A 16,971-nucleotide genomic window follows, 5' to 3' on the forward strand; every position below is an offset into this window, starting at 1 on the left:
AAATTATGAGATTAAATTTACATGAATTTAAAATCACAATGCAACCTGATCTAGTTGAAGCTGTCCCTGCTCACTGCAGGGGGGTTGGACTAGATGACCTTTAAAGCTCCCTTCCAACCCAAACTATTCTATGATGGCAGTTTTCTCTCGCCAGGAAAGGAAAAAGCATTTACAATACCAAATATTGGTAATCATTTAGATCTATGTGTGTATATGTATGCTTTTAAATAGGCATGCTTATTTCTGAATAGGCATGTTCTTTCATTCCTCATAAAAAGGATTTCCTTCCTTGTTCTGGTTTTCTGTATTTCACCGTGCTAATTCAAACCGCAAGAACATTGCAACCTGTGCTTCCTCAGCAAGTCCCTATTTCCACTTCCTTTTTCAAGTAATATTTTTTTAAAATACCTTTAATATCTAAGCAGACACATAGATATAGAAGAAGTTTGCTGAGGATATGAAGGTTGACATCTAGTTATTTATACAACATGAGCATAATACCACACATTAGTACTGTTGTTAAAAAACGTTTCACTGACAGAAGTTATGTGACATATTATGACAACATCTGGCATTTTCCTAAAAATAATGGAGTTCATTTTGTTATCCCCTAAGCAGACTTGATGAAATGTAGCAGTTCCTGCAGTATCAGTAACACACACATTCAAAATCATAGCATCTCCAGTTTCTGCAGCATTGAGTATTTTCCAGCCTATTGCCAGCTTGAAAGTAAACAGCCACACTCTGATGTGGCTTACACGGGAAGCATCCTAACTAAAATCAATGGGATTCTACTGGGTGCAAGTCAAAGCAGAATTCAGCCCAAAGGTTCTGACAGGGAAAAATTATGTTAGGCTTCCAAGCCTCACAGAAGCTTATTTTTCATGGCTTGCTCCCCTGCCCCTGTGGATGTCTAACGTATTCTTTGGCTGAAAGGAAACTAAAAATCTCGTGTCCTTTTTTTGTTCAACTGAAACCACACAAGTTTGGAGAATCTCACATAAACAGACACATGAGAGCCTTTGGTGAAACTGCAGACAACAGTTCTAATTTTTTGCTACATTGGAAAAATAAGCTTAGCTTGTTTTCCTAACTGCTCCCTCTTCTCCTATAAACTCAGCCACCCAAGGTCTTCACAAATAGAGGAGAGGTTAATAGTTTAAAGCATGGGGATATTTTTTTTCCCATAGGGATACTGAAGGGGAGTACACAGACATTCACCTGACAATAGAATTTTTATCACTGGGGCAAAAATCTCTGAAGTGACTAATTCTCTGCATATTCCTCAGATTGCTTTGCAACAAAGTTTTGCCAGGAAAAGTTAACCTTGATGGTTGGTGAAGTTAATTGCAATTTGCCCTGATGACTTCAGAAAGTGCTCTTCTGTATTGCAATTATAAAAGCCTGCATCTTTCTTCTACAGGGATGTTTGTTACCTAAATGAAGCAGAAGCAACTCTGTCCTTTGAATTATTATTATAACATGGTTGGTTAACATGATGATGTATCCATGCAATGATCACACAGAAAACCAAAACAGAGATTATTAGATTTATTAGGAAGGAGAACTGCATGAATTTTAGCATAATATGGTTAAAGGATTTAGGGTCAAGACTTTAAGCTCAGTAAGTGTTAATCCATTTACTTTCACTCTGGTACAGAGCAGCAGTCCCTGATCCTCACATTGCAGTAAGTGATGAATGATGCTTTTGCAGACAAAAAGCTTCATCCTCACATGTTACTCAGAAAAACCTCTTATTAACTCCAGTGGAAATATTACTTGGCTTAGGGGAAACACAATCAAGTCATTCATTTCATTTTAATGAACAGAAAACTCTTCAGACTCTACTTCATCTCCTTGAAGGGGGAAAAAAACCCCACACAAAACACTTAAACAGAATAACTACAATAGAAAGTCTGAAACTACTGCTCACTGTAACCTCAAACTGGGCTTAATGTTTTGTTATGTATAAAATCCAACTTGCAACAGAGTAATTGCAGAGTTCACTCCAAAGAGGTGCAGACTACACCTAGTAGGAGCTCTGCAGGCACTGCCTTGTGTGCAGTAACCAGCAGTTCATGGTAAGGCATGATCCAAACTGCAGACATTGTGGGCAACGTGATTAGAACCCATGAGATCAAACCATCGCTAATCTCAGCCTCCTGAGAAGTAAAAAAGCCCCAAACCCTCCTGCTGTATTCAGTAACAAGGAGTACCAAGTGCCAGGCATGTAAAATTGTCCTATTCTGCTCAGTTTCCCAGTGTTCACACTTCATTTATCCCTCTGCATATTATCTTCTAGCTTCATTCAGTGAGATCAAGAAACAAAACAATGAGAAAACAGGCATCGCATACACAGCACAACAAGCCAGGTTATTTTATTTGTTTAAAACTCCTGGCATGCCTGTTTTACACTACGCACATTTCTGCTGTTTGAATCAAAGCATCAACACAGATCAGCATTAGGTTTTCATACTGCATCAAACAGCAAAAGTATGGATGAAGGAGAGCTACAGTCAGACCCCGAATCCTCTCCTCTCCCCCCACATTCCCAGTCATCATCCCATCTTCAGTCAGCTCTGAGTCAGAGTCCACCCAGGGTAGAAAATAACAACAAACCCACCCAGTATAGCATACACACAATCGCTTTCTGGACTAAAATCTTTTAAAGAAGATACCATTTCCTAGTGCCTGAATAGGGATTACTGGCCCTTGGAATGAGCTGCCCTTCTAATTTCCTACAGGAGTGTCCTGGTTGAGGAGTTGCCATACTGAGCTCATACGGCAGCCACTAGTAACTGCTGCCATAGTGTAAGCAACGGCCTCCAAAGCATGATGATGGGGCCCAACATTTTGCTATAGTCAGAGCTGTCCCATCATGAACTGCACTTTCAGGTGTAAGACCTAAACCTATCCCAGCAGCCACAGGGATGACATTCTGCTACATGCTACTACCCAGGATCTGCAAGCATGTACAGCTCTGTGCTTCAGAGACATGCACTCCCACAGACCCTTTAGGCAATCATCAACTGATTGCCTAATACATTACATCAGCCCCTGTGATCTCTCTGATTTTCTCCTACCAGCCCATAATAAGAGCTTGTGTTAGACTTTTGAGACCTCTGAGCAACCACTAAGCTATAGAGCCTCTTCTTCCTCCCACCCATCCGTAGCCACTCTTGCACTATAATCTAATTTAGCCTAATACTCCTCACGCTATTCCAGAGATTGGGGCCCCAGGTACTCACTTCAGTTTCTGACTGCCTGCCACTCCCATCCCACACAGACAAGTGCAATAAGGTCTCCTGTCCTACAACACAGCACAGTCCAGCAGGCCAGGCACCACCAGAAGGGAAGGATGTGTGCTGTTCCCAGCTCTATTTCTGAAATCCAGGACAAGCTTCAGTATATCATTTCACCTTCTTTCTCTGCTTCTCTCCCATCCTTCATTTCAGGTGGAAAGCTCTGTGCACAGGGCTCTTAATAGCTGTTCACTGTGGAGTTCACAGCTCTAGCTAGTGGCCTGCCCAACAGCAGCTGCGTTTTCTATCAGTGAGAGAAAGCAGGGGAGAAGATGGCATTCCCACAGAGTCATCGGTAGGGACCGGATCCTTCTTTCAATAGGATGCTCTTCTGGAAGGCACTTGAATGCCAAGTCCTTCGGCCAGAGACCTCTCAGCTGTTCTGTTAGGTAGGAGTCCAGGGCTAAGTGGCTCACAGCTCCTTCCTCTTCCCTCCACTTGTATACTCCTCAGAGAATGTGATCCTCAACTTCTCCCAACAATCTCCTGAAATTTCCAAGAACTTTCATACCTTTTTGATGTTTCTCTGTTCTTTTAGCCCTATCTTCATAGACCACTTTTTATGTGAGCTTCTTCACTATTCCCTGCTCATCTCCTTTTGAACTCAGTTAGCCAAACAGTGCCACACAAAAGGGGGGAAGCACATATATGTGCAGCAGAGGGGAGATCTCACTTGTAAGATCACTCAGTTATTTAGGTGGGAGATTCCTGACCTCTGCTATGCAACTATGCATTTGCCTTGAAACGGAACTATTTGAGGTATAAATCTCATTAGATAAAGCATGATTCCTAAAGTGTACACCTTATAGTTTAATAAATCAGTGGGAAAAAGAAAAATAGTGAGTGGTTCTGAGCACTTGACTGTACCTTCTATCAACATACAGCTCAGTTATTCCATTTCTTCTGCCAACATGCTGACTACTCACTTTTCTCCTCCATCCCACACAAATGCACTAAAACATTTCTTTATTTATGAAAATTTTTATATTCAAGAAAATATTGTTCACAGACTGACTGCATGAAAAGAAAAATTACACACTGGCCCCAGTCACCCCATAACAGCCTTTAAATCATCTAGCTGTTCTTTATCTGGCATCCTTTCCTTCCATCACTGAAGTATCTGAGCATCTTCCAACAATTCTCTACACAACATGGCAAGCACCTGCTATGTCTAATCTCATCCCTTATATCAAAATAATCTTTTTGTTCCTAACACATTGTCTTATTTGTCTTAGGGCAAGGACCTAGTCCAAGAAGTGGATCAGCTGGAGAACTTTACAGGTCTTGGCCTTGCCCCTGGGAAATGGCCCTCCGTTTCCTACATTAAAAGGATTTGCCCTTGTACAATACAGTTCCATTAAACTAGAGGAGTGGAGATGAGAAACAGTTGTCAGCACAATGAGGGTACAGATCTTGAAATGAAGGGCAAGATTGCCTCCTTCCTCACCCTCTTACCAAGACCCCCCATCCACTTGCTCCAATGGTATGTAAAACTGAAAATATTTGTGGTATTGCTTATCGTTAATTAATTCTGGATTAAATCACAGACTAGCTCTATTACTGTAACAATGCATCCCTCTGCATCGCAAAAAGATTACAGAACTCCATACCACTGGCCATAGCCATTAAATGACACTTAGACTTTAGTCTTATGCTAAGTAAATGTGACCAGTACATTGTGAAGAAAACAAAATCACAAAGTTAAGGTTTCATATTTAAAGTGATAAGTAGAAGACTAGGACATAAATCTGAGGCATTTGCCCCTGGAATTTCACAGCAGATTTTCTAAGATATACACCCTCCAGATTAAGTGGTAAAGATTAAAATAATTTAAAGTTCTTTCAAAAGTTCTGAAAGTTCAAACCAAACAAAGTTTTGCTCAACCTCCACATATTTTCTTCTTTGTTACAGTAGGTTTCAGAAACTACACATTAGAAGGAAGGGAATTTACAGAGAACAGAGCTATCAAAGATGAAAGGACACTGCAGTGGAAGCAACACTCAGCTCCCCAGAAGGTGCTGCTGGATCACCTGCAGTCCCCAGGCTTGAAAACAAACAGTTTGGGCTTCCCAAACCCAAAGGCTCACGAGGCAGACAAGCACTTCATCTCCAAACAGTCTTCTATAGAAGAGTACTACCACGGAGATCTTTGAGATCTTGAGGGACAGTTTGCTGAAGAGATAAAACATCCATCCCACATTTTATTTAACAAAGAGGATTTACCAAAATCTAGTCTGGCACCAGCTCACATCCCTCCTTGAAATATTAGCCTGAAATAACAGCAAAGCATCTTACCATATGCTTTCCTTTTAAGGTAAGGGCTGCTGAAGTCCAGTCAGTCACTACACATGACAGGCTAACCAGACTAGATTTTTTTTTTTTCTTTTAAGTGGAGCGTTGAGTATAATCATTACATGATGCACTATGCATTGCCAAACTCAAGTTGGCTTCAGAGCATATCTTTCTTTTCCACTGAATGAAAGTAGGATCTCAGTTTACACAGTACCTAATTTACCAATCCTGTTAGCGGTATGTGTGTCTAATGGGAATTTTGACAGTAAAACAGTCTCCTTAATAGCTCATGATTTATTACATTATTCACCACTTCCTTAAATATTTTTTATTTCAGAAAAAAATACTCATTTTAGAGTCAAGTTGTATTTTCATAGGCTCTCCACCAGCATTACTTGACTATACCTAACCATCTTCAGTGACAAGTGTAAATGATATAAGCAGAGGAAAAGCCTGATGAGGCACTTATAAAATAAAATAACACCTGAGTGACGCAAGATAGACAGAATTTAAATAATACTGAGAAGACAAGAAAATCTACACTTCTCAGTGAGGATAAAACCATTTACACATGCTGCTTAGTACAGCCAAACTCCAAGTCTGTATCACGGACTACAAGTTAACTCTGCAGGAGGAACTGCAATACTCTAAAGCATCTAGAAACTGTAGATAAACAACTCAAGACTTTACTAACGTGCCAAAAAGAATTAATGACATGTCTAACAAGAACGATGAAAAGGAAAAGGAAGGATAGTACGTACATGGCACTGATAAGAAAGGAAAGCACATTAAGTATGCATTTTCATCTGTATTATAACTATGTCCATCCACATCAAACGACAATTGGGTTTAGGGAAACACACAAAAAGCTATAGCATCAGATCCTGACCACTCCCCTCAAAACAGGGCTCTGAACAGGACAGGAAACACCACAAAAAAAAAACACCCAGGATTTCTGAAGTGATTCACTTCAAACACCACTGTTCACCATGCCCTGTGCATTCTTCTCCCCTTCCGGAACAGCCAGTTCCACTCCCAACATCCCAGTTCCATACCCCATGCCATATATTGTCATCACTGTTTCTACGCAGTTAGGATCTTGATTTTACATTGAAGTTCCTTGCTCCAGAGAAGCCTATGAACATTTTGGGGGTTTTGCTTTTTTCTTTTTTTCCCCCTTCCTTTGCAATCCATTTTTCCTTTCCTTCCATCTTCTTCATCTCCAAGGTCTGTTTCTTCCATTTCTCACAACATATCTGCCAGATCTCACCTTTAATTTCCTTTTCATAATTACATTCTTCATTCCTTTGTGGTTCTTTATTATTTACCCCTACTCAGACACACCTTGGATCATCAATCAAAATCTTCCCACCTAGAGTCTTCTCATCTTCTTAAATTTAAAGGGGGTCATCAGATCATCTTTAAAGGCACTTTTTTTTTTACTGTAGCCCAGCTCAGATTTTATTTAAGTATTTTTGGTGTGTAGAAGCTCTGTAGCGAAAACCCCACTCTGGGCCCAATCCTTCACAGCCTCAAGTGTGGGCAGACTGCCTGCCTACAGAGAGGTTCCAGTTCCCTGCAACTGCTGGGAATTTATAATAGCAAAAGCAGGGCTGCTCTCATATATCACTGTGTCATCTATACACAAGACACAATGGAGCGCTAAGATTCTTCCTCCTCCTTTTTTTCTTTTCCAAAGGAAGTAACTGATTTCTAGAAAATACTTAGGAGCTTTTAATTCCCTGGGACTTCACATGGGTGAGGCACCCTGCCTGCTCAGTTACATGTTACACAATTGGGATCTATGACTTTAAGCTACTACGTTTCAGTTTTGAGCCTACCTTTTCCTACCTAATGCTGGTAACAGACCTAGAATTAAAAGCCTGGAGACTCCCATCTTCCTTTTACCCACACACAGCAAACAGCTGTTTTAGCTCCCCACTAATGCAGCATGTTTCAATCCGCATTCCATCTGGGCAAAGAGATTTGAGCATTTTTCTTACTTCAAAAGGCACTGGATGGGCCAGTGCTACAGGAGCAGTAGCTGACAGTGTTAGCTGATAACACTGGAAGTAATTTAACAATGTTTAAAATAAAGAGGTGACTTAAGAACAAGATAGCAATTTCCTCTTTGCCAGCCTTAATAGCAGAAAGACCTGTGATGACAGGTAACTGGTAATTTCAAGGGTAATTATGGTGACATTACTGACAGTTGTTTGGGTACGTGCTCCTCCTTGTAAATTGGTGCCAGAGGAGTATATGGTTAACTAGACAGGCGGTGTAACAGTCGTCTTGTAAACTGACTTACGGAACACTTGCATGATCCCAAACGCAAAAAGCATGGTGACGGGTCACAGAGACCCGGCATGTATTCTTGGCACCCCTGATGCCTTCCCCCTTCTTGTGGAAGATAAGGCAGCACCAGCTGAGTTTGAAGACATTCAATTACCAGCTTGTATCTCCTGCCTTTGAACTGGATGCAGTAGGAAAATCCTGCCTTTTTCTTTCTTCCAAAAGAATACAAAATGGGTGTATTATATCACCTTATGAGACTTCCAGAAAGTCAAATGCTCTGTATATACTTTCCCTTTCAGTTTCATATTTAGTAAAATACTCTAGGTACAGCTTAACTGTAATCCATCCATTTAGTATTATTTCACCTGCTCTGAAATGGTAGCTGGAAGCCCCCTGACCAAAGGACTAAAATGCTTAACTTCACTTTGGTGCCTTTTGCTTTTGTATTCTTAATGTTTTTTTTAAATAGTTTCTCACAGCAGTCACAACAACTAACTAATCAGTAGCATGTCCTCATCAGGTTAAAAACATGTATGTGCATTTGATTAATTAACAGTGCATTTGTTTTCTTCACATCATGAGTAAAATTCAGAAATTATGAATGTGTGCCTCTACAGCTGTTATTGCCTACTATATGCAGGAGACATGCAAGACTGGGTTCTTCTGAATAGAATTCTGTTTACGCTTGCTATTTTTCAAGGTTTTTCAGTGCACGATTGTCATTTTGGAGCAGGAAGAAAAGAAAAAGGTTCACTGTCACAAGACCTACAGTGTTAAGGACAAGGGTTCGATTCTTTGATACCACCAACTTCTGCGCTTGATTATTGCCCACTTTCCTGAGGTAGACAAAACAAATAACTAAAGATAACCCCTTAGAAATTAGTAGAAATCAGAAAAAAAAAACCTATAATTTCTTGTATAGTTAATGGAAAAATATTGCTATATAAGCTTATCACATATTCCATTATTTCTTGTTTTAAAACGCAGTAATTTAAAATGGTAAATCTTTCAGTGTACTCTCTCAATTGTCCTAATATTTTAAAGCCAGATGACTCAGACAGAATTGTCAAAAACAGATGCAAGAATCACCCTTCAACAGATATAAATAGAAGAGAACAAATATCATAAGATTAGCCTTCTTGTGCAACTATCAACTCAGAACAGCAATTTTTCTTTGTGTAGAAGTTTAATTCCTGCACACTACAAAACTGCCAAAACAACTGATAATTGGAAAAAAAACTCTGCAAGCAAGACAGGCAGTTTTTGCCAATGTTAAATGACTCATTTAAGAAACACTGAATAAGAAAAAGACCACAGTTTCAGGCCATGATTAGATCAAGAGCTCAGTAAGAAAGGAAATAACTCTCCTTTAGACTTATTTTAAAAGCTTTTCCCACAGCTGCGCTGGTGGTAAAGCAGTTGGCTGTATCAGTTTCTGGTATAGGGAACTGTTCTGGATGACAGGCAGATGGACTCATCTGGCCATTCCTGCTTGGTTGCAAAGCTATATTGCTGTGAAGAACCACCCTTTGCACTAGAACTGCTCAGAATAAAGTTAGCATTTCTCCTATTATAGCAGCAAAACCATGCCTAGGAAAAATAAAGTAAATCAACTTCTATTTCTTGAATTCTTAACCATTTATACAAGGTCTGGAGGTGCAAGGGTAAATCAGAACCAACATAACTTGTGACCAATGAACAAGCTCTCGGGAGAAAAATATGCCTCCATCACTTCAGGAACCAATTGCTACACCTTTGCTCAGGAGGTTCTTGGTGCTTACGAGCAATTTTACTACCTGCTACTCTGCACGAATGTCAACATCAGCTGATTGTCAGGCAGCCACAGATTGAGTTGAAAAGTGCAATTCAAAACACAGAAGAGAAGCCACCTCAGCTAAGAGTCAATATCCTAAGCAGCAAAAGCTTGCATCCATACATCAAGTTTCCTTTCTGTAGGGGGAAAAATAAAAAAAAAATAAAAAACCTCATCTGTCCAGTATCCTTCAAACCTAAAAAAGCTAAGCAGCTTAGTATCATAAAAACCTTGGGGAAGGGAAATGGGAGAGACAGGCAGTTGTCTCTGTTAGGACAATCAACCCCAGAGCACAGCAACCCTTAGGACAAAATTATCCCTTCCCCACAGAGAAAAATCCCTATTCCCTTTTATCACTAGTTGATTAGTCCTCCTGCCCCACCAGCATGGATTAAGGGATCCCACCTGTGTTGTCAGCCCTCCATTCAGAAACCACCTCCCAGGTAACTACAGCTGAGCCCTCCCTTCCTTCTGATCTTCTAACCCCTCCTCCTCAATATGGCGTGCTTGTTCCACAGGACAATCTCATAACTAAGGCTTGAAACCAAAGTGACAGAAAGTTTAAGCACCCCAAATAGTATCACATTTTACAGGCATTTCCTTGACCCCCCTCATTTTGGTATTTTTGCTTAGCACAGACACAGCTATGGCATGAGTATCTCGGCAAATGATGAAACAAACTAGTGGTTTTAGATGCATCGACTGGTTTTGAAATAGTTAACAGTGAACTAGCCTTGTGACAAGCTTTAGAAGGTCTGACCTGAATTGCATTTTCCTGGATATAAATGCTTCTAAACAGAGGTAATATTAAACAACTGTTCTTCTGCTCGGCAAGCTCTGAGGATGCTTCCCAGAGCTGTAATACTATAATCTCCTTCTATTTATGTTGCACAAAAAGTTGTATGGGAACACGGTGAGTGAGGCAGGCAAAGCTGCTATGCTACTGTGAAGACATTTGTGTTGGTTTTAGCTGGGATAGAGTTAATTTTCTTCATAGCAGCTAGTATGGGGATCTGTTTTGGACTTGTGCTGAAAACAATGTTGATAATACAGATGTTTTCATTGTTGCTGAGCAGTGCTTACACAGAGTCAAGGGCTTTTCTGATTCTCACCCTGCCCCACCAGCAAGCAGGCTGGGGGTGCACAAGAAGTTTGGCCCAGGAAGTAGACTATAGTATGACATGCCCTCTAAGCTGTTTTCTATGCATTCACAGTGTCAAAAAATGACACTGTCTCGTCACCCTCTACTACTTCATTGCATGTGACCTCTCCAAATGTGACTACCCCATGTTAACTGTGTAATGCAGTATGATACATTGGGTGAGGGCTGAAACAAACATGACCCATTGCTGTTCCCGGTCATACCACATCACATAGTGCTTTAGCAGGCCCACCCAAGGCTCCCGGGCATTCTTCTCCCTCATGCTTCACAGTTTACCTAAAGCCTGCATCTGAGACAGGCTTGAATGTCTGCTGTTTGGATGCTAGACAAGCATGAGCTGGAGCACAAGCATGAAGCTGTTTCATGCAGTTACATAAAGTGTAAACATAACTAGGTCTCTGTAGTGACCTGCCTCACCAGCTTTTTTCAGTTGAAGGACTGAATAAGAAGAATAGGAGCTGAATAACATCCTTGCCCCAATCAAAAATAAAACTGCATATGCAATCATGGGCTGTTGTAAATTGTATTTGTGCATTTAAACAAAATGGAACAAAGTATAGAGAGTTGGGAGGAAATATTAAAACACTGAAAGTTATGACATGAAGCTTACACTTTCGAGAGGAACTACCCAAACAGCAAATATTTACATGGTGAGGCCACAGCTACTTCTTTTGAAGTCAGCCTCATTAAGTATGCTAGGAAATTTTTCCACACAAGAAAAAGCCACCATGAAGAATCATCTGAGCCTTACCATCAATGAAGATAAATACTCACGAGCGATACTGGTGGTTTATCCCAATTTAAGTCGTAACTCCTGTTCTGCATTTCCGTTCACTGGATCTTTCCTGTCTACCATAAACTTTCTCCGAATCATGAAAACCTGAATTTAAATAACGCCTTAAATATCTGAAAATCATGGATAGCCAGTAATGGTTTTTCCTCTAAATTTTTTCAGTTAAGATTTTTTTTTACTACCAAGTTTTCTTGAACACTTCCTTCCTTAGTTTAACTTGCAAACATCATTCATGCACTTCATTTCTGTGTTCCTATAGGCAGAGAAGCAGAAATCATACATTTACCAGAAACACTTTCTGGTCCTGGTACACATGCTTAGAAAAATCACGTTAAAGCATTTCCTATGAAGTCTTTTCTTTCAGGAGTCAAACAGAAAGGTACAGATAACACCCTTGTTCTAAGGTTGGGGCAGAGTAATTATATAAAGAAGAATCTGATTAAAGAACTTAGGTTAGCGTTAACTTGTTCTTCAGGGTAACACCATTTGCTTCAAAGTTATACTGGCTCAGATCTTCCATAAGTTGAAAGAAGAATTGAAGCAACCAGCTTTCCTTTCACTTGCTCTGGATGCTCTCAGACACATAAAGTTTCTAAGTGTGAGGAAGACAAATTTTCTTCCCTTGATTTCTTAAAGCATTGAAAACACTCAACACACAACAAGAGGCTTTGGAAGCATGGATAACATACAAGGTTCTTTGCTTTGGGAAAGTTACATTATAGCAAGCTCCTTGGAATTATTTACTCCCAAGATACATTGGAATTATTTACTCCCAAGATACATTGGAATTATTTACTCCCAAGATACAACCTAGTGTTTAGTAGACCCTTTTAGTAAACTGCAAGAGCCCAAATTAACTGGTGTTAGTGTAAATAATTATGAATAAATTATGCATGATAAAAGGTAACTGCAGCACAGATACGGTTTAATACTTGGATACTCCAACCACCTATGTGACAAGTAGATTATTTGACAATAACATATAAGCTCGCAAAATAAAGTGTTTCAAACTTGGCATGTGATTTGGAAAAAAAAAACCAACCCTGAAAAACTCAAGAGTTTCTAAAAGAGCTAAAATGAAGATTGAACAGTGTGATCATGGACAACATTCAGTCTAGAGAGACAAGTGAACATATCTTGGAAAGAACAACACTAAAGGAAGACTCACATGACTGTATTAAAGGGGTTTAGGATTTACTGAATTCTTCAGTGAAAACATCTGCTCAAAGCAAAGTAGCTGTCAGAAATTAGACAATTAATACATAAGCTAACATAAGGCCACGTATTGTTGCTTTTAGCTTTGATCTTCCTAACACTCAAAAATTGCGGGGGGGGGGGGGGGGGGGGGCTGAGGGGGGCACATGTAAATAAATAAATCTGGGAAGATGTAAAAACAGTATGGAGAAAGGTTACTGAACTTATAGAAAGAATACCATACAAACAGTACTTCATAAGTCAATGAACTGAAGCCGTAGTTTATGGAAAAATAATATGCTATCACATAATTAAAAACTGTATCATAACATAGAAGAGAGCCAGATTTGCCATTCCAAGTTCTCAATTAACTTCATTTTGAAGTCAAACCTTAAAGCTGTTTCAGTGAGTTTTGGGGAATATTTTTATGATAAATGAGAATCCACCTGTACTACAAGAAAGCCTACAGAATAAGAACTCTAAAGAAACATCTATAGCAAAGGTGAAGTCCCACCTCATTGTCCCCACAAACATTTCTGCTTCAAAAGCATTATTTCGCTCTCTGTCTCACTATATACCACCTGCACTGGAACTTCAGTTTCAGTTTTTTCTCATAAATTACTCTTCATCACTTCACTAAAACTAAGAACTCCTAACTCTTCTACATTGGACTCCATCAAGAGTTTGGCATGAGAGGGCTATTATGCATAATGGAGACTAAAATCCCTAAAATACACAAACATTGTTAGAAAATTTTGCTTCTGAACATTATAAAATAGCTCACCATTTTTCAAATTCTCAGTTGCTCTCCCTCACCCATGCTCTGAGAATTTTGCTTTCCAAGTAGTCAAAGTTATTTTTCTTAATAAAACCACTCTGCCATCTGAAAATTTCTTTTACATTTAGAATTAGGAATGTACAACAGCGTACATATATCTGAAAAACAGATATAATGCATTAAAAAAATTGTTCCTAGGCAGCAACTGTGTACACAAAGGATTAATGTGGAACTAACACATTGTTTGAAGTTACACAAATAAAAGTCCTCATTAGTGGATAAGATTAAAAATAAAGCTTTAGTTTGCATTTGTTACACTCCCTGGAGAAAGTAAGCTCATTTTCATTAACATGCAAGCCGCGTATATGTGTCTACTTCCCAAAATCAGGTACTTGAGAGGGGCAAAAGGGAAAAAAAATGAGGAAACCACATAAGGATCCACCCATCTTAGGTCACAATGATTAATGAGACAGAAGTATTAATGCAGCTCAGAAGTGGCCATATCACATGGAAGTTTTAGAAAATAAATACCAAGTTGTTTCCAAGAAATTGCACCCATTAAGAATCTTAGACCTCATCTGAAACAAGAGGCAAAAGGAGATTATCTTGACACTGATGGTATTGATTAGACTACGCCATTGAAAGTTTCACACACCAACGCAATCTATCTAGGAAAATCACTAAGAACTGAATTCCAGGAAGGACGAAGTAATTCTTAAATGGATGTGTAATTTTTGCAAGGGGTCTTGCCAACACCAGTTGAGATCAAATGAAATCACGAGTTTCTCAGCCCCTCATGCCATATAAGATTTCTTCAATATCTGTACAATCTTTTTTGTTTTACATTCTTCGTATCTCAGGATTCCTCAATACTCTTAATAGTACTAGTTCTTTATTACTAGTGAGAGTATAATTTCTGCTGTAGAGTCCAGTTCCCTTTATTATAGAATGGTGTATCATAAGTAGATAAAAATATGACATTGATTAAATACTTAATTATCCGAACATATTAAAGATATTTTGAGGAATAGAAGGGTAAATTAAGATTACAGCAGTAATTATTCCACTAATAAACACTTGAATATAGTGCATAATCTACTTCTACAAAGAAAGGTGAAATTGTCTCACAAACAGAAATAATTTCTAATATGATAAGCAGATCTCAATTTCCCACTGACCTATATTGGAGATAAAGTAGTATTATTCTCATTTTGGGTACCTTAGTGGAAACAAAGGGAAATGGCTACATGAAACTCAGGAGAAAGATGAAATGGGGACCGAAAAAGAGAGCAAGAACAACTGTTGGATATTAAAGGAATTAAATAGGAGTCAGGTTGGGAAATAAGAAGCAGCTTGTACTGCTGTAAGCCTCACAGTAAAATGCTTTCAAAGCTTCAGGGAAAAGGGGAGTGAGTCTTGAGGCTCTGCATAGGAGCCTCTCCCCTCTCCACTGCCTGGAGGTCAGTATCCTAACCCAGCAAAGCACTATGATTAAGAAGAGGAGATATAAAAGTTATGACCCGTCATCTTTTTTCCCCATCCCTTTAGTCTCAGTTTCTTAGCTACAAGCATGAACAGACTAAAACACAGATTTGATTGATTACTTCACCAGCCTTTCCCATGCAACCATCTCATTATTGTGCCTTAAGCTTGTCAAGGGAAAGCCTAATACATTGCAACTGGCACATTCTTTGTTGTCAGTGAGGTAAAGGTTTAGCTACACAGGTCTCGCACTTCGTAATTGTAGTACTGTTGCTGTTAGACACAGGTCCATGGGACAGCCAAAATACCCTGTCAGCAGAAAACCTGGCACTGCCATATTGATTTTTAGGCCTCTTTGTGCAAGGCATACAGTTCCAGGCTTTATCAAACAAAATGCTATATGGTTATTTTAATTGTTAGGATTTTATTTTTCAAAAAGCTGAACAGCCAGCTGCAAACCACTGAGGGGCTCTTTGGGTATGTGTGTCAGGGCTGGAGGGAGGATAGGGGAGGAGGGCCAAGAACAAGATAGGCAAAGTTGGATCAAGTCAGGATGCTTAAGAGGGGCCTCAATGGCCATGTGTGTTTCACCAAGCATAATTGCTTTATTCTGCAGTAACTTTTGTAAATGAGTGTAAGATTGCCTGTGACACAGCAGGTCAGAGAAAGCAATTTTGTGGTTCTTGTTTTCATTGGCAATTGTAGAAAGTTAAAGTACTTTATGACTTCATTCTGAATTTGCTATCATAACAAGTTCTTTTTGTATGGCTACCTTGGAAGTGTACCTTAGAAGAAAGCGTTTTCCTCACAGCTTAGAGATTTCATAAAATTACATAACTTGCTACCTACTTAAAGAAAATCAAAACTTACATTAAGCAGTCATCATATGCTTGTTGTGAATGAGCTTCCAAGAGATGTTGTAAACCTATCATTACTCTTTTGGTTAATCAAACGCTCTCCAGTAGTTGTTTTATGTTTGTAAGAATATTTTTTTGAACAAGAACTTCAGGAACTACCAGCCAAGCAGCTAATACTCTCCTCAATGGAAAGAAAGTCTTGTCCAAACCCACAGAGACTGAAGCAATTCTCAAAATAACTAAGCTACCCCTGTTTTGAGCCTGTGTCACACAAGCAATCTCCTCTCCCCAATATATTTTACCAAAATCAAAGAATAGCTGCATATTTCCAGGTATAGGCTTATAAATATTTTTCCTCGGAAGCCATTCCTTGTTTTTCCTTACCTTTTTTAAGTCCCATCAGAAGCCATGCAAGTAAACAAGGATTCAGACTTTTTCAGATGAAAAATGGTACCTCATCAAGATATCCAAGGCACATTAGAAAACATACTTTCACAGGGTTTTTAGCAGAAGCAAATGTTACATTATTTGAAATGTAGTTTTGATTTGGCGATAGTTTTTGAAAGCAAAACCATGATTTTAAGACCTTATGTCACCAAAATAGGTGGTATTTTGTTTCTTTGAAGATACTTGTATTCATCACTCTTCATACAGTGTCTGTTTTCTTTCTGCATATGTCTACTTAGTGTCTGTTTTAAGAGTTCGCACAAACTTTCTTCCCATTGCACAACAACTGCTCAGTTTACAAAAGGAGATCATTCAGACCAGAAAGAGACTACCAGTGCTACACTTTGCACCTAGCAAAGAATACAAACTCATCCAGCAGGTTATCTTTAATTCTGCCCAAAAGAATACATAGGCATTCATCAGCTTTGGCTACCTTTTTCCAAGCAGAATGACATGGGACACTATATTAATAGGGTTACTTAAAATAGATATGCCAGAAGTTGAAACAATCTTGCCTAGCAGCAAGATAATCACCCTGTGTTACTTACCACTGTGA

Source organism: Phaethon aethereus (assembly GCF_964289735.1).
Source record: "Phaethon aethereus genome assembly, chromosome: 4".
NCBI lineage: Eukaryota > Metazoa > Chordata > Aves > Phaethontiformes > Phaethontidae > Phaethon > Phaethon aethereus.